We start from the raw sequence: 20,359 nt of genomic DNA on the forward strand, positions 1-20,359 counted from the left end.
ACTCTAATGACAGTACAGTGACACGCTTGACATTGGATCGAATCGAATTAAATGATAGTATTTGAATCGATCTGGAGATCAAGGTAAATTGGCATGTGTGCAATGGGTTGAAGCGAGACAACAATTAACAAGGAAGTAAGATGAATGTTGCGTTACTGTGTAAGGAATTCTAGCAAAATGCGGTATCATCCTTTCGCTGTTTACTATTTAACCATGTATACTAACGTTTTTGAAATAGTTCATCATAAGTTAAACCAGCTGACTAGGCAGTGCAACAAGCGCTCCACACAATCTGTGCGATTTTGTATTAATCAACGACTTAACGGGCTTATCAGGTTGTAACTCGTTATCGATAAAAAGATCAGCTGAGCAATGGGAGCGTTTTCAAGCAAAATCTATTACAATTAAACATGTCCACCTTTGACGTGAGCTGTCTCAACCACTTGACGATTTACACGAGGCTTTTCAACATCTTCCGGCGAGGTGCAATCAAAGGCGCTTAGCCGAGAAGCCGCTCTTTTGAGGCTCAATGGCTCTGCCGACTTTGCAACCAAGTCGCTTCAGGATATGAGTGTTATCGTCAGGCTTTGAGGTTACCAGCAGGTGACAGGAATAGGGGTAAAGATAAGCCGGGTATGATTATACCTTTAGACCTATCTTTAGGACGCAAAACTATAAACTCACACTTACCATTTTGAGTTATGAATACATAAATAAGTTTTGAAAAGATCGCACGAAAATGATTAAATAAGGACTTGACAAATTGGCAAGCAATTAAAATATCTCTTTCATTACCCAAACAAGCTAGTATTTGCCTTGCAAGACTGCTTGTTGTCCGTATGCAATATTGGGTGAGCAAAACAAGGCAAATTACACAGTATTCATCCCTATCCATGTGCTTTCCGCCGTACAAGACAAGCACTTTCACAGTGGTTGAACTCTGTGGAAAATGGGCAGCAGCGGAAGAATGCAATCAACTCCAACGGCTGCAAGCTGAACAACAAACAGCGCTCGGACAACAGCAAAAAATAATAATAATAACAACACGAAACTTACCGCGTCCCCGTGCCGGTTTTGACGCTCTGCTCCGTATACAAACAAAAGCCACTCTCGCTTCAGCAAGTCGGAAAAACAACATCCACTTTGAGAGAAAGACCAAGGGCCATTAGCTTTCATGCACGTTTCCATCCATCCCAGCCAGCCAGCTTTTGTTCGGTGTTTTTTTTTTGTTGCTTTTTTCGCCCTCGAATGCATCAGCTGCATTCGCGAAAGTCAACTATGAACTGGCAGCTTGCTGAGAAATGGATGCTAGATGGATTGTGGAAAACAAGATGGTATCGCATTGCGTTTTGATGCAATTCCCCTCGACCGTAGGGTGCTGCCTAACCTCACAAAAATGCACCGGCAGTGTGCTTCCGGGAGACCTTGGTGTAGGCTACGAGACACGCGGTCACTGTGCCACGGTACATTGCACGCGCAGTGCATGGATGGGTTTATTCAAATTGGATCATAAATATGATTAAAATCGATTGCTGGATGCAAACATCCATCGGTAAGCATTGGATGATTTACCGTGCTGCTGGTGGTTGAAAGAAAAAGGAGATAAGTGCTGGATACGGGGAGTGGTTGCGTTCCAGATAGAACTGCATGAGGGTTACATGACGCAGTACATGAGCATTACAGCTGTAGACGGTGACAAGTTGAAGGAACTTTAGAGTTATGGAGATGAGCTCGCCTATCACCTGTCTTGTTAGGGTAATGGTTAAGAATTTTACACATGTTCATTACCTTCCAGGAAAGAACGACTGTATCGGTGAGTGTTATCATTCAAACCGACACAGTGGCAAACCGCATGGTAACGCATTCAACAAAGTGTTCGTTCCGGCACTAGAGAATAATTCTATTGAAAGCAAATCAAATCAATATGCAAACTACCGGTGCATTCGTATGGAACCATTTCTGTACGGTAGTCGAACGCGCCTTCCCAAGCTGTCACGCTTATCACTTAACCGGCATGTGTCAAATGGAATAATTAACGTAAATTGATACGTACTAAAAACCACCAAATTGCTAGTGGGAATGAAATTTTGTTAAGTGATTTAGGTCTCACGTACGAACAAATATCCCTCAAATTTAATTAAAAATTTATGTTCAGCAACGGGTTTTCAAGCCGATAGGGGAACACTTGGTACCGGAAACGACGGTCGTACACGGTAACTGACACGTGTAGACCGATTTAGTTTTAATTGCTACAATCAGCTGATTAGAGACTGTGCTGCTTTCCGGATTTCACGTGTTGGAAAATATGTGTTAACTGTACATGTCAATGACGTTGATTTTGTGCATTTCCGAGAAAGTAAAATTAACTGCTCAAGCTGCCGTTGTATGCTGCAGATTATCAGTGGATAATACAGACTATCAGTTTCTTATGGTGACTTTTTTTCGTTAATGATAAAGTATATAAATGCTATTGGAGAACTTTTAGGCGGTCAGGAACTCAAAACATTTCTTTTACACACTCAACAGTATCTAAAATCCACTTTTCTCTTATCTACGTTGTGTGAAAATCCTTTCAAATATTCGTTTACATGTTCTACACTGTTTTAAATCTTTCATGCGCTTTTTCCACATGAAACATGCGCATCATGAATATCACATTCCCCGGAACGCATTCTTTTTCATTGCAAGTCGGAGGTTTATCCGGCTTTGTACCACCCTGGATGAATTATCCATTATCCGGGATAAAACAGTAGCACTAACATACCGGCTATTGAAAGTGGAAAAGCGAAACCGAAGTGATTACAAATATCACAAAAAACGCACTCACACTTTTACAAAGCACTTTTTACACGAACAAATCCATGCACAATCGTACGTTTGTACATTTTCTTGCCATACCGGAGAGATGTCAAACGGAGTTTTTTTTGTTGCTGTCCGCACAGCGAAACGGCTTGACTGGAAACCGAAATGGGGTGCAAGCTTTTTCCGCACACTCGCGACACAACCGCAACCGGGAAATGAGCAGGATGCTCGGTGTCGTTTTATTATTTATAAGACCGAGCGCTCCGGCAAGTTTTCAAGTGCGTCGGTCGTTGGGTGCGGCAGCCAGTGCCCGATTGGAGCGTCTGGGGTAGTGAGCGGAGGCGGTCGGTTTGGATGATGAGGAGCCAATCCGGTTACAAGGCACCGAACCGACAACCAACCAAGGTCCGTGCAGTCGTTTGGTGACGTTTGTATCGACTGAATTGCATGACAGTTTTCCACGACCACCACCACTCACGACAGTTTTGTGTGTGTCGCTTTATTCGACATTTTTTTTAGTGTCACTTTGCTATGCTGTTTAACTTTTCCAGCTTGAGCGTATGGAGCAGTTAGTATGGTAATGTTACAAAGAGAGAAAAAAGGTAAACTTTTGGGGGCTCTGAGTTTGAAAAACACCGGCATTTAAATCCATAAACACCTGCCACTGGCCGCCCACCGTGCATGAATGTTGGAAGTCATTTGCAGTTTCGGTCTCCTACATGCACTGGAATGCAACTTCAGATGAGCAGCAATTTGTTTGAGTTGGAAGTTGTTTTTAATGCGTGCTTTTCAATGCTGTGGAAAAAATACAACTTCACAAGTCATTAAGAGGTAAGGTCATCTAAATTGGTAAACTGGTTCGGAGGGAAGGTGTGAATAGTAAAATTCAATAGTTATGAGGTAAAAAAACAACATTAGGCTCAAATTACATTTTATTGCGACGAATTCAATATCAAGCTCACTGACCTCAATGTTACTTTATTTGGAGCACACGAAATTGAGGTTAAGGGCCAACTACATAACATCATTGATAACTAGGTTTTTGTGTCCTACGTATAAGTTTAAGGTTATCAATATTTCAAATTTTCAAAAGTTTCTATATTGTAAGGAAGATTCTAGATAGAAGTTAATTGAAGTTACGGAATTGAAGTTGCGACACAGCCATCTATTCGCAGTGGATGCAAAGTGGTCCAGTGCTAGTGGCCAATAGCATCATGGACAGTGGTTCTTAAATCTGAATTTAGATGACCTTCTTAGACGATTTTAGTACGCGTGTTCTAAACTTAGGGATGCGGGCTTCAAAGGTCGAAATATTCATCGGCATTGGCATTGGCCAAATTAACGTTTACATCGCCATTGATATTGGAATAGCAGAGGTTCATTGGAAAAAGTAAAAGGGACATACAGAGAGGGGAAACATACCAAAATATTAGTTCAACAATTGACCTTGCTGGGAAGGCCTTAAACTGGAACGGTGCCCATTGTTAAATGATAGCAATTTGTAATGTTGAAATAAAAAAAGCTGAATCCATATTGGACGGGACAACCCCTAAAATGGCAATTAATGTACGTTCAATTTAAGAACAATCAACAGGTAAATCGTTTGCGAACACACATTTAAAGCATGCTACAACGCCCGAAGCCGAATGGCCCTGCTAAGGTACAAGAAAGCCCATGCAGCTTCGTAATTAAGTCGTTCCAGCTTCACAGCCTGCCCCACGCGCGTCCCACCGGGAACGGGTTTTATTGCCAACCGTCGGAACAGGGGCACGGTCAAGGGAAGAGACATAAAGTTAGCGACCTGCCACTGCCAAAAGTCGTGAGCCCTCGCGATGCTAGCTTGTGTTATCAGCATGTAGGTAAACGTGAAGGTCTTATAGGAAGGGTTAGGTTAGGCAGGGAAGGGAGGACGGTGTGGAAGGGCAACAAAATAAAATACCAAACTTAACTGCACGGCAGCAAAAAGTCATCGACCGGAATCGGAAGGACCACCATTCGGATGGTGATGATGCGAAGGAAGTGACATTCTGCGGAAGTTCAAAGTCAAAGCTGAACCATTCGTACGAGCGCGATCGAAATTTTATTGACACATTTTTAATTACCCCATTTCGTTACGGCTGTTCGAAATTTGGCACATCTCTTTGTCTTTACCTCATACTGACACTGTCTCAGCGGGAAGCATAGACAAAGATAAAACAGTTCTCCACACTGGTGCAAACAAATGTGTACTCAGTTTCAATGAGACATTGAGCAGAAAGATAAGTAAATGATACAACATGATAATCTAACCAGGTCGGCTATAGCTTTGTTCGGGTGGAACATTTGGAGCAACCGTTGGAGAACCTTTCATTTGCATGCTGCCATTTGTGAGGGTTGTCATAAATGTACGCACTTAATTATGCGCTTGTCAATATTGATACTCCGGAGGGAGATAAATGAAACCGTATGTTTCTAAGAATTGAAATCCAGGCACAAATGAGATAATGAATGGTAGAATTAGGAGAAGTGCATCTGATTCATGTTGAACTGGAATATGGGAAATAAGTTTTGAATAGCCTAAAGCCCTAGGACCGTAGAACTGTAGTGTAGATAATCTGTGCTTGGTATGGTGAATTTATTGTACCAAACTTGTTGCACTCCAAAACTACAACTATGATTTATAACTGCATAAGCCCCATAGCGTTAAAAATTGATAGAAAATTATACGCACATAAACAAAACAAATGCAACGAAATGCAGCACGTATTCACTTAATCGTTAATAAACGTACTGTCCCTTCAGGAAATTAGTCATTCAAAACCTTTTAAATTTGTTAATTTCCGACTCCACCTTTGAGATCACCCGCACCCGTGTCACGATACGCAAAACATTAACTATCTTCCTTTCGAGAAAAACTTTGAAAAAACCAATTCATTTGTGAGTGAATGTAACGAATAAAATAAAGAAATATTTGTACATAAATAGTCGTCGGAAAAAGAGTGTCAGTTCAGCATACGAAGCCAGTCTTGTTGATATGGACAAGGCTGCTAAGTGTGGGAATGTACTGGTTCCGATTCCTTGGAATAAAAAGGCATGATGCAGCTAATGTTTGTCTTTCGCACATGAAGGCTATTCCTTTGTTGCTGTGATAGGGCATCCATGCGAGCAGATGGAGAAGCTGTTTGGTGTATTTCTTTGTGAAGGCAAACATTACAAAGGTACGGGTAAAGGTATTGTACGCGAAACGGATATTACTAGAGTACCGGCGTATGTGCTGTGTAGGTGTATAAAAATCAGTTCGTGCAGAACACAAACTGTATTGATTAATTCCAAACACAGTTGACAACTGCGAAAAGTTGGTCATGTCAATTTTGAAAGATTTAGTACAGATGAATGAATTTACCGGAAATGGGGTTTATGTGCTTCAGATAGGATAAGTATTTTAAAAACCCTGCAAATGTATGGATTGTGTAGGTGCTCCATCATTATCCTCTAGACATGATGCGGTGAACGATTGGTGATATGCGAGTTTATCATTTAGTGTGTTTTTCTTGCATGTAAAACACTTCGATCATATTTTGGAAGCTTCTAGAACCGCCATACTTGAATGGTAGCGCATGGTATGATACTTTTAACAGCGCATTTTTTTTGCAACCAAAATTACCGAAACGATGGTTTTGTCTCCGTTCGATTGTGATGAAAATTGAAACGACTCGAGCGGTATCGAATTTGTGTCATTTCGGAGCATTCGGTTGAGTTGATTGTGAAACCCACCATCCTCAGGGCACAATAGTGTCTATGCAACCTCAACACATTTTAATAGGAGAGTAGGGAAAACGGTCTAATGTTGCATGGTGGCGTTTGACTGAGTTATTGCTCCCAAGGTACGTATCACGTGGTATTTTGTCGTATCTGATGGCCTTATTCGGATGTATTTCTGCACTTGATAATGGTGTAATATGGTGGGTGTATGTGATATAATTTTTTTTGCGTGTATTGGACGTGTAGGTCGTGCTATATCAGTGATAGTACCCATAAGAATGATACAAATACGACTTAAACGACAGCAAAACGCTGAGGATTAAATCATTATTGTTTGACAACCATTAATCAGACCTTATAATTAGGGATTAAAATGTGTTCATTCATTGGTGCAATTTAAATACGCTTTAAATTTAAATAGAGCGCTAAACCCTTTTTAATTTTTAGTGTTCTGACAGTTCAATTTAAAGGGAGCATAACGAAATTCTATTTGTTGTTCGGTTTTCAAAGCTAAGATTTATAACAAACATAACTGATGACATTTAAGAGAATTATAATTAATTTGTGTTGCTACTATAGCTATAGATAATGTTATTTTAAGACGCCAAGATTTGTAGATAGAGAAGCCCTTAAGGTTGAACAAAAGTTTATTATCTCGTCAAAATTAATGTTTCTAATTGATTGCGTCCATATTTTTTGGTAGTAACTTTTCTCATCGCTTCGTGCTAGTCCACGTAGTCAAATTCATAGCGCCATTCTAACAAATTTCGTTTACAACAGAGAAGCAGGTGTTTCTTAATAGCCTGGCCTGCCGGCCCGCCAGCCTGTCTACCTTGGGTAACATTTTTGCCAACATTTCACTTTGCCGCAAATCGCGAGATGCGTAATGTGGCCGTGGTAAAAAGTTACCTCCCTGGTTTTAGTTTATATCTCTTACCGGTGGGGCCATTTTAGGGATGTTTTACCGTCCCACTTGCGCTGCAAATGAAACCGTCCTAATCATCCGTTTATCGATGTGGCCTCCAACGGATCGTGAGCTCAGCTCTTCGCTTAACCGTTCCCGGCAAAAGACGCAAAACCAACCGTAGCTGGCATAATTAACGACAATTCTATGAACAATAAATTTGACATCATTAGGCCTTGCGGGTGATCGGGTATCGGGTCACGAAAAAAGGGACAAAACATACACAAGGGTACCATTTGTCGCATGGCGCCATGCGTACGGTGTGCAACCCTGCGCACTCGGTTGCGGTTTTTTTGCGGCTAGTGGTTGGTGGTTAAGGCGTTTTGGGTGGTGGGTTAACCGGAATTGAATATTGCCTGCGCTTCGAGCAACTTTGGTTTTGGTTAGTTAGAGCTTATATTAGTTAGTCGTCATTGGTGTCGCGGATGTAGATTGGATTGGCTCTAAATATTGTATACATGGAAGAAAACTGTAACAGAAGCGATTTTGTTTCGCAAAATGCATACATTTAGTCGCTTTTTACACACTTTGCCGTTTATCGCATCTATCATTGTCTATCATCCTTGGATTTCTAATTTTAATGAATTGAAGGGGTTTTAGCTTCGTAATACAGTTTTATAATCAACGCTTTGAAACTACGCGTTTTTATTGCAGCACTCCCAGGCGAGTGAATTGCGCTTTGAACCAATTTAAAGTTGCGATAAGTGCATTATCACTCGCTCGATAAAATACCGAATAAAATTGAACATTTCAAAAGTTATTGCCGCTCCACAATAACGTCGCAAGCGAAAATTAATATTTTGCAACGCTTTCATTTCATTCCCGGCAGCTCGTAACCCACAGGGACCAGTACGGTCTGTGGTGTGTCTTGGAGCGTTTTCTACCCATCACCTAATGAAATTACTCGTGCCATCGTATTGAATGGTACAGAAATTGCATCGCAACCCGTGACCTTCTATGGTTTAGTTTTGGTTTACGCGTAATTTTCTCTACCGCAAGTTATCATGACACGCTACCGACAGCTTGTAAAACGATTGAACCAAACCACCACCACTGCCACTGTGTGTGGAAAAACAGACATCGTGTCGGAAAAGTTTCACACTTCTTTCTTCCAAGCCTGTAGCTTGCAATTACGCAACGCCAACCTTGCTACCGGTCGGTGTGGAGTGCAGTGGCATGTGCAACAACAGAGTATCTGATCTGGAAACCACAAATCCATTATCGAGATCTCGAAGAGTGTGCATCCCGCAGGGCCGAGCCATAGCTTGCTCTGGACGGCTCCGGTTACTCTTCTGGCCTTGCAAACTATGCTGCAATCTTTCGCCTGATGGTACCATCGCTCGTAGGTTGGATAAATTTTGAAATCAATTACATCAACTTTTGTGTCACCGTTGGAATCGTACCGATGGGAAGGCAATCTTGGTGGTGCTTTCCTTTGCTGCCCTTACCAATTCGCCAATAAATAGTTGGAAGAGTTGGGTTTTCATCGATTGCAGTTACAAGTTTCAGTTTCATCCTGCACAAAACAGTGGAATTCATTCAATTCCGTTCCCAATGTTTTTGATTGCCACAGCTGTATCTCGATTTTCTGAAGGTGTCCCACCGATGGCGATCGCTCTCGTTGCCTCCCTTACTTAACGAGGTAGTACAGTTGCGAAGGAGTACTGTTTTCTTTTACAGCGTCGAGAAGGTATAAGTAATTCGATTCTCTGTCCATTCTCTGTCCGGAAGGGAAGCAAAAGTTTGCCGAAGGTCGGATGAATTCCATCTGTCGAACTGCCCGGAAGATATTCAGCTTTGTGTGCAGTGCTTATACGGAAGATTTATACCGATTGGATTGGGTGTAGTGGAAGGTGATGCTACCAGGATTAGACTAGCCCTGAAGGGGAAACCAATAACATTGCCGTCAGAAGGTATGGAGCTTTCTTCTACAATTTATTTAACCAGTAGTGAATGCAGAGCTGGAAAGTAGTAGAGAATTAATAAAAGTCGATTATGCTGATGATGGCTGCGATTGGATCCGATGAGGTAAGAGATGGGAGAGCGGGTTGAATTGGAAGATCAATACGATACTTAGGTGTGTAAAACTGATCCATGTATAACCCCTGTGACATAATAATTTTTTTATCGTATTTGTTCGTATTGTTTAGTTGCAAAACAAGAGTAAATAGAGAGTATGATGTTAAGAAAGCGGTGTGTATTCTTTGATAATTGAGTAGTAAAATCAACTAAGGGTCGAAATGTAATTTTGTTCATTTGAAAACCTCGTGTTTGTATGTTAAAGCATCTAAAGTCCCTTAGATAGGATCTTGAATATTTAAATTTGCTATGTTTAGATGAATAATAAAATTAAGTCACATTTCTTTGTGTCGCTGCATCAACACTAATTAGGAAGTGCTTATTTATCACCATCACCACCGCAAGCTTCCGTTCTGTGTATCTTCCAAGTGTTCTTTGAATCATAAACTGAACAGCGAGTTATTACAAATGCAACTGTGGTTAGTTTGAACAACTTTACCTCTTACTTACGGTGTTTTAACTATGCAGCTGTGGATAATGTTGCACTTGTATTCCAGCTTCACTACACCTTGCCATTGGGAACTCACACGGTTCTTTTGCCAGGTGCTGGTAGGGTTCTCATTTTTCCTACGTGTTTTATGGTTGCAGTTCCAAACCGTCAAGTTGATGATGAGTCATTTCAGTACTACCCAGCAAAGGATACACTTGCTTCAACGTGCAAGAAGTTTTTCTTGTGTACCGGTGGCCTGAAGAACGGATGCTGTTTGCAACTCTTTGCCGAGAACGATGGTTTGCGTTTCTGTTCGTTGTGGCGAGGAACAATATAGGGGAAGTAGTATGAGGGATTTCTGCATTTTTCCACGCTTTCCCTTTTTGACTATCATCGCGTCCGTGGCTTAGTTGGGTGAAGTAAGGCATACGAATGCCTTACTTTGTTGTTTATTATCACGATCCGGTAGTGATGGACTTCGGGAGGCGGGAAAAGTGTGGTTAAGTTGAGCAGCTTTTTAAAATCACCTGCCGGGGTAATTTGATGAGCATGGTGTCGTGCCTGACAATGGGCAGATTGCACCCGGTTGTTGGAAGCGGAAAACTTGAGTTAATAAAGTGCTACATTGAAGTGACACGGTGCGGGAAAGGAAAACAACAGCATACCGGTTGTTTTTGATGAATCTATTTAGAGCGGCTACGAGCGGCGTTTGTTTGGCGTAAAACTGGAAATATCATGTTCTAAGTAAATTCTGTTCTAATGTTCTAAATAATTTAATCGCGCTAGTAATCGCAGTAGTTTTTTGTTGGAAAATTTATTCAAATTTCATAATTTATTTATAAAAAAATTAAATGTTTTTTTCACCGAAACAATCACAAAAAACGGCTATGTGAATGAGCGCGCGCCATCAACATTCTTCATACTTATCATTTTCTCATAACCTAGTGAGTGAGTTTCTCACAAGCTACTCACCACACGATGTGGTGCACCTTCACTAATTCTCTTGTTCTCACAATAAACGATGGGAAGACGAAGTTTTCCCTCTGCTCTCACCAAACTCACTCATCTCTATTGGTTCGCACGTTCATTGCACGTGTGAACGTTTTTCCCTCCAACAAGTTGTTGCTTCGATGTTGTCCATCTCTGCTTCCGCACCGGGGTTTACCGTTGACACAGAGAGCGCTTGGCGTTCTCTCTGAGCATCAGGAGAGCAAACGTTTGATAACGAACGATTGTACCTGCAGGTGAGATGAGATATTTTTGGTTTTGGAACAAAGATAACGCTGGAATGTGATGGAAATGTATTCGCCGTGAGAGAAGTGAGAAATTCGCCTGCACGGAGAAGCTGTGTCCGTATGGCGAGCAGAAAGCGGAGGGTCGCTTTTCCTCGAGTTCGGGTGTGTTATTTCTTCTTCGACAACCCCGGGGGCGTAATATCCTGCGAGAGGGTGAAAAACTCTCAGTCTTCGAGCTGCTGGCAAGCAGGACGCACACGCAACAACACAGTGCTGCTATTTGAAGACCGCCAACATTGAGTGGAGCCAAGTGGGGAATAACCGGTCATACGTTGATAGGGTATGTCTGCGGTTTTGTGGGTTTGCTCAGTGCGGCGATAGTGGTTGGTGGGCAAAAAGGTGTATCTCAATCCGTTCGTAGATAATATCCAAATTGGAGGTGTGTGTATCGCTGAATGTGAGTGGAGTGCGTGTGAGACCATGCGATGTCGATCACAATCAACGGGATTGATTGACTATCCCGGGGTTTAGGGGGACGTGGCGTGCATACAATGTCTGCTACGCGATTATATCGACCACATCGACACATAATACACTCACACTAGAGTGAGGAGTGCCTATCGCATAGATGATAGATCTCTCGATCGACGTCCGCTGTGATGACAGTCGACAATCGAAGGGTCGGCTCGTGCGGCACGCTTACACCTTCTCCCACCTGTCCAAAGTGATCTCCAGTCGGTTCCGGTGATGACGAGGCAAAGGTTTCTAATTGACACACGCCATTAGAGCAGGGTCACCGATCGGTGTTGAACGTGTGGAAGGAAACCGTCGCGAGAGTCGCGCACCAAAAGCGTACCAGCAATCGCGAAGTGAAGTGGAGTGTAATTAATTTCTGTTCTGTTTCGGGGCTTGATTTATATGGCTCCACTCATCACTTTCCAACCCGGCGAGACAGCGTATACGGTGAATCTGCTGGCACAGTGCGGTGGATACGGATCGCTGCTTCAGCCAGGAACGTTTGCCAAAATCTGCAAATCCGATCTGTCACTTGCTTTTAATCGGTCGGAAGCGATGCAATTAATTCACTAAAAGTGTTTCCCGCATGTATGTGTGATAGTGTGTATGTTATACGACAAGATGTGTCCAATAAGTGTATGCAGTGGAACGAAGGTGGTGCATAGTGCAGAAAAATGTGCCACTGTGGTGGGGTGATAGAAGACGACCCGAGAAGTGTACATCATTAAAATTTGTTACGAAAGGATTTGCAAGTAGTTCGGTGTCTGTTTGTGACAGTTTTGGGACGCACATAACCGGGCCGTCACAAAAAACCGTTTGCGTGGATTAGTTGCAGCCAGAATTTATGAGATTAAAAAATTAACCCACTTGTAGTGGCTTGAGGCGAACCAAACCATTTGATGGAAACAAATGAGTTATGGGATGATACTTTATGGTGTATGGTATCGTGTCGAATTTTATTGCAGAAAAGATCGCATGCCTCCGTATAACACAAATCCGATGAGGTTGACCAAACGAGAAACAGTTCATGCTTACGTCATCAGTTTTAGCAAAATTGGAACTTCGGAAATCGGCCAAGAAACATGCAAAATGCATAATATGGCCAAATATTACATTACATTCATCGTCCGTTACACGACGGCGACAAGTTACGAGGAGGTCTTCTTTTATGATTTTCTCCCACTCAATAAACCACCGGTCGGCTATCGATACGGCTCCCGGAATACCATTTGCGTTCATAAATTGCTTTTTACACCCATAAACATAGGACCGTCCGATGAAAACATCGATCGCGGCGAGCCCTTGTTTCGCCAGGACCCGCGCAAACGGGGTGATAAAATGTAAATAAATAGAATATTAAAAAATAATTTACGGCCACGGCGTTTGCACAGCGAGGGATTCCGTTTTACACGGTGAGAATGGTTTGCGATCTTTTTTGGCATTTTGTTTGGCTTTCCATTTTTGGGTGGTTGTTGCTGGAAAACTCGTAAAAATTTTCCTGCAATGTGCCACCTCCAAAACGGTGAGAAAACGAGTTGGAAAATATGGAAAAGAAAGTTGTGGGTGTAAGTGTTTTTTTTTGTGTGTCTGTCGTCTGGTACGCACAAGTCTTCTGTCGTCACAGCTGGTGGTACTGGCCGCTCTTTGGGGTGTGAACGAACAACCGAACGAAAAAATCACGAATAACTTTCTTTAGTAAACATTTTGAACTAAAGCAATCAGATCATTGTGTGTCGCGGTAGGATATATTTTACATGCAGATCACGAATTCGTTCGTTGCGTCTGGCATGGTAATTCGATGGCGCATTTGGATTAAGGGTGTGCAGATGACCGTACAGGTGTTGTCCACACGGGAGGCCCCGTTATGCAAGGTGGAATGCAAACAAACACACACAAGGTGATGTACAGCACGAAATGGTAGAGGCTTGCATTTTACGTTGTTTGCAATACATCGAAGCGTCCATTAAAATGCGAATTTACGGGGAATCATGAAAGAAGATTTGTTACCGTGAGTAATTTCAACTTTATTGAAACTCGCATCATTGTCCAGTGGAAGTACAAACACAAGCTTTGTCGTCCGTAACGTACACTTTAGCTCAATAATGTAATGTTTCTATAGCCTGCAACTAGACAAAGCAATCATAAAAAATCATTTTAACGAAAGTCAATATTTGGCTAGTGTTGATTGGTTTTTGTTACTTAAAATTACCCTGAAGAAAAGCAAGTACGTAACATGGATGATTAAAAATGCTGTTAACAAATGAAGCAATCATTCCAAATCTCTTTACAGATTAACCATACAGGTAACCATACAGGTAACCATAGGTAGAGATTATAAAGAGAATAGCGGGATATATCTGAAACACCCAGATAGAACGTGTTGAATTACGATACTAGAAACTTCCTCGCGCGGTTGTGAGTTCACGTTAGAAAATAAACTAAATAATTCCGTTTTTCAGTATCGCTGCCAAAAGCAGGTACCTTATGGAAGTGAAATACGACGCAAACTGTGGTGGAAACTGTGGCATAAAAAGTGTCACATGAAAATCCATTCGTATCTAGAGGTGAGGATCGAATGCTTGGAGAAAAGAAGGGTGGAGAAGGGCGAAGGTTCAATTTTCCTTCGTCCACATACCGTCGTTCAATGTCGTCGATACGGGTATGTGATCGTAAATTATCTTTCAATCGCAGTTTCGATTTTTTCTCACCTGCTTCACCTGGGAGCGAAGTGTTTGGTGTGAAGCGAGGAAAGAACATTTACGTTGGATATGGGGGTGACATTTTGCAATAGAAAAATAAAAAAAAAACATATTCTGACCGGGAAAGCGCGCACAAATAATTTCAGTTGGCTCTGGTTTGGGACGACTAATAAATACTGATGGCGGGAAAAGTTTCTGGATAATGGTTACCATCAGAAAACCTCGGTTTCAACTCGATGTTCTCTATATTGAGCTGGAGATTTCGTTTTGGGAGATGTTATACCGCCACATTAGTAAAATGCCTGGTCGCAAGAGTGAAAGAGCGAGTTTCCCGTATTGAATTGTGCGCTCCGGGTGAAAAACGGACTCGAGGGGGTTAGAACATTTTTGTTTCTTGTTTCACAGAAAGATCTGTTTTTTGAAACATAAAAATTGTTATACAGTAAAAAACACATACAGTAAAAAATTGCTCAAAGAAGGTGATAAGTAATGGTTTAGAACAATGATATATGCTTTCGTTATCGTATGAATGGTTTGAAGTACTATACATGTTTCTCATTTATTTCTAATCCACATAATAACAAATTTATTTACAGACCATTCGCTGCAATTTCCAGCAGAAGTAAATAAAGTGAAATAAAATTTGTACAAAAAAGAAAACAGTGTAAAAATACTACAATTCATTGTTAAGTGTTTTAAAACTATATTATAATATGTAAATATTTAGAAGGTATTAATATTACGTAACAACTTCGATGTTTAGTTGAGATTAAGCAATTGACGAAAAAGTGCAACTGTTCAACTGAGAGAAGACAAACGTTATGACATTGTTATGATGTTAATACAATAAAACTTTATTCATAGAACACGCGAATAATCAAAAAAGATAAAAAGTGCTTGAAGTGTCCATTTATCAGTGATCCATCTGGTGATTCTTTGCGGAATTTCGCTAAAAGAAGTGATCTCGAAAAAGAAGTGGAGCTTCTTTAGAGTCAAGCGTTGCTGAGTGTGTTAGTTTGCATACCGTGCTATTAGTGGAAATAACTATCAACGAGATCACAAACCACAGTGTTTAACTGTTGACAAGCTGCTTCATGTCGTTCTACACATTAAACGCCCGAAAAACAACGATTCGGTGGAACGTCTTGAGGCAAATCGAAAAACCCGGTGACTTGTCTCATGCTGGGTGAAAAACAGTGGGGATATGAATTTCCGATTTGCATAAATTGTAAGTACCTTCCAAACATCCATATTTTTTGGTTACACGTCGCACGATTTTCCGCATTTTGAACGATATTATTTGATGTATTTTTTTAGGCCAGCTTTGCCTTTCCCAAAGAAAAAAAAATAAAACAAGTATAGAAAAAAAACGCACAACGGCGGGAGATGAAACGACCGTATGGTTATTTGATGCCATTTTTCACCCAGTGCGTGCTTTAAGATCGATATCCTTGTTTCTATTTGAATTGCCAATTTTGTGTGTGTTTGTGTTTGTTAACTGCTAAAATCGCCATTTTCTGTTTGCTCCCGGCGGATAGTAGGTACTCGAGGGAAGTAATTCGCATGATAAGATCCGATCACTGTGCTCCGATGCAGGACGGCAACTTTTGGCGGCTTAGGATAGGAAGAAAGTCAGCAAGGGAACCAAGGTGGTTGTTAAATAAAAGATGCAAATTTTATTCCCACTGTCAGCCACTCGAACCTCGGTACGTTGGAGATGCTGAGGCGAGCATCGGTTCTACTCTAGAGGATTTAATATTATGCGATTTTGGAAGCAGTTTGGCGAAAGCAAGTGAAAAAGAATATTTCTCTCACCCACACGCACGCACAATTTAGATCTTCATTCATAGCTTTCTCTCGTAGCTAGCGGGATGTGCAAATCAGGAGGAGAATCTTATTATTTGTTTAGGATTTTGTTTTTACTTTATCCTTAGAATGGCTCAAAAAGGAAAGAAAATCCTTACAAAAATGCAAAGGAAATACTACTACTGAAGCACCAGTACAGCGGTTTATTTTTAGCTTATAGGATACCGCTTCAGAGAAGTTCTCGGGGATGAGATCATAAAAATATGGAAGCAAATTGGAACCATCAGTAACAACACTGCATGGGAGCAGGAAACAGAAGGTCCATTTTACGCAACAATGTACGCAGAAAGATTGGGCTGCGGTTGGTGGGAATGAATGGGGTTGCAACACAATTAAGGACTCATATTTATGAGGGAGAAACACGAAGCAAGCAACATGCCGCGCTTTAGTTCACGCCTAAAAAGGCGGTCTGTCCGGAATATAATTAAAGAAGGTATATACAATCTAGAGGATTAGCCATGGGCGAACTGCTTTATATTAGGAAATGTGTTCCAATACATATGACCTTGGAATGAATTGGGATGGAAGTATCATTCTTGGGTCTTGGTGTATAATTGTTTTGCTGGCACTTTTTCGTAAAACACATGGCCCATTGCTTGTCTGCAATTAGTGAAATAGAACAATATTGGATTCATTAGATGGTGGTTGCAATTGAAATAAAACGAAGGTATGAGATTTATGATTGGTGCTATGGTTTGGTGAAAAATCATCGTATGCCATGGTCCTTCCAACACATTAACATTGTAACTTACTTATCTACTTAACAGGTGCTACAGCCGCTTTGCGGCCTTGGCATGCTGCAGTAGTCCTCTAACAGCATTATAACACATCCATTTATTCTACAGAAACCGGCTACTGTTTCCGGCTGTTTGAAAGTTGTGGATTGCATCATGTGACATTCAGTTCATAATCATTTCCGGGTATGTCTATAAACGCGTTTGTAAAACAGGTGTCTGTAAACACTCTGCTCTGTGCTTTGAACAATTTCACGAAGATTGCTTGTGTTTATGGAAATGTTGATTTGTTTCGCTGGCTTTTAGTCGCGACGGATCTTGTTGCTTTTATGTAGTTCAGCTTTGTTTTCCCTCACTGTTGCTGAATCCAAATGCTCTTGCATTTGTATGAGGTAGCTCTGTACGACAATTTCACGAAAGTTCAAGAAACTGTTTCCGTTTGATGAAAAGTGCTTTTCCTGGTATCGCTGAAGGTGGCTTTCTGTCTTTGCATATCCAAGCCATGCAGCAAATTGGCGCGATGAGTTCTGATGAGGCATCGTCAACGGAGAAGTCTTTTGGAATAAAAGCAGAATAGAATGAAATCTAAAAATCTTTTTGTACAGCTACAGTATTTCATTGTTTATTGTTTCCATCCATCAGAATCCATCGTCTTACTGACGTCAGTGAAGTAGTAAACAGTGTCTATCGTATGTCATGATTCCTACCTTGAGAAAAAGGCACCGCTGTACCGCTGTGTTCTGTACCGTGAACATATACGACGTTCCATAATTCCAGCCACAGCAGTCTCTTTTCCTTCGCATCAAAGCGTATTATGGTAAAACTAATTCCCGTAATGAATTTTCGTTTCAAGGCATCACAGATGTCGGATGCGCAACAGGCACATCAATTTTGTGGGTGATACGAATGTATGTATGCGATGTGCTGATTCATTCCATTGGTAGTCTGTCATGCATGTAAAATGTCACGAAGTGGTTAAAATGGCCTATTAAAGGGGATTTGTTTTCCTACAACTTTTGTAATTCTAACGCGATAAATGAGCACTTAATCAAACGTTTGTACAGTTTCATAACTAAATAAAATAGATAATGTATAAATGATAACCCAAGGGCAAATCATGCTTATTTAGTTAAAAAATGTTATGAGATAAGTTAATTATGGAACATAGGAAAAAGAACAGCAAACAGCTTACTATAGTTCTGTCGAGCGCCCGAGCTGGATAAAGTTAATAAACCACCTTGAGGGAAGCAAAACACCAAACCTTCTACACCGTCACCTTAATTTGGCAGCTTAAAGTAAATCCTTTGCAAGATCCTCCGAAAGACCGCTTCCACACGTTTGCTAGTAAAGTGAGCAAGTTAATTAAAATCGTCCAACTACAGTCCCGGGTTTCCCATCACCCAGGGATGGAGCAGGATCTGGTGCACTTGCTGGGCTGAGACATCGTTTGAGAAGTTTAGAATTTGGGCGCTGGGTTGGCACGCTTCAAGGACGGTTAGATGGCGAAGGTTGATTAATGGTTACCGTATACGCAAAACTGTTACACATTACGCGTGAGTTCACCGGGCAAAGTTTCGCTTACATTCGCCCGAGTAGTTGCGCCATCTCATGCGATCTTATCGTGAATTTATCGTTTTGTCCACAATGTGTCCCGTGCAGCGGTGTTGCATGGCCTAGTTGGAAATGTTTCAGCATAGTTTGAATAACGTTCAACAGTAGCGAACGATACGTAAGTAAAATGTAACGTAAGTAGGGAATTTAAATGGAAATGGAGTACGGATGAAGGTGATGGAGACGCCTGGTCTTTTTCTGCGAATATGGTTCATGGATATCATATCCACTGTATGCGACTGTACTGCTTCATGGATTAGCAAGCATTTTCCACACATAGCTAAGAATGATGAAATAAAAAACAAAGTTTTTTAATCTTAAGCAACGTGGTGCTTTAATAAAATTGAACGAAAAATTAACAATCAATCAATATGTTGTGGAATTTCCTTTTCCGTGACTCGTTTTAGACACGCGCCCTTGATGGTGCAGTGAAACTAAAGCAAGTCTCACGGAGTTCTGCTGTTTTCCCTAAGCCTGGTGACTCGTTTGGTTCCTTTGAGCTGTTACGTTTGTGTAATCAAAGGCAACTTCAGCATTTTATTTGTTCCCCTTAGGAACAGACGCGCACCATTTCCCGTGTTGTTTTGCTGTTTTGTTTATTCGACATTCACACACCTCTTTTTGGCGACCTTATGTTTTATTTTTTATCATCTGAGAAGTATTTTGTTTCATTTGGTACACACTTGAACGGTCCTGGTGAAGTATTTGTGTGCGTATGTATGTGATTTTGTCACTACCTTCGGGAGGTGAAAAGGTTAGGCAAGTGTGAGCGATCTTCGCATGGTAATGTTGTTTGGCTGTGTTTTTTAAAAAATATGCTACGCGAACCGCTTGACTGTAGAAGAGTGAGATAGAGAGAAAGCAAGGAAAATAATTTCCGAAACATTCAGCAAGCTTTGCCAGTTTTTTTGTGTGTTCATTGTCGCGGAAATCCTGTTTTGCCGGGTGGAACGTGCCTGGAAATAATAAAATTCGTTACAATGCTTGCAAAGCGAGGATGGGTTATGAGAAGAACCATCGTTCGCATGTAGAAGTCGTACGGGTAAGTGAAGCGAAACAGGATTGGTTTGAGCATGGATCGCTTGTTTTGGTGAAGGTACAGAAGGATAGATAATAAATTCTCTACTTTAATACCGTCCCGTACCAACTTCGATGCACAAAAGGTTCTTCTATTCAATTAAGAAAGGTGCAGTCAGGTTGTTTAAAAGCCGTAAAGGAACCTTGGCTGGTAGAACATTAAATGAAACAAATGACCGCTTGGTTTAACCTCTGTGTATTGAAATGAATTGTTTGAATGTTTTGGGTGTTTTTTTTAACGAAATGATGTTATTGTCTCCGAATTTTTTCTTTTGGTAGGAATCAGCAGAAACAGTAAAAAATAGAAATCTATTGTTCAAGTTCCAAATGTACTAACGTTACATTAGAAATTATTTATACTAAAAGTTATATAATTTTATTTAAAGTACAAATGAAAAAAAGTTCCGAAAATATGGAAGCTTTTTCTTTGTATAATGCTTATGACACAAGCTCATAGCTTGATATTGATCATCGCTCATAGCTATCAAAAAAGATACGCACTTTTTTTTGTTTGGATATCAATTAGCTTTCTTCAGATGATTAAAAAAGTTTGAGATGTATGCATTTTTCGTAACTGTTCCCCTTGTTTGACAAATATTAATTTT

The sequence above is a fragment of the Anopheles moucheti genome, chromosome 2 (genome assembly GCF_943734755.1).
Source record: "Anopheles moucheti chromosome 2, idAnoMoucSN_F20_07, whole genome shotgun sequence".
Classification (NCBI taxonomy): Eukaryota; Metazoa; Arthropoda; class Insecta; order Diptera; family Culicidae; genus Anopheles; species Anopheles moucheti.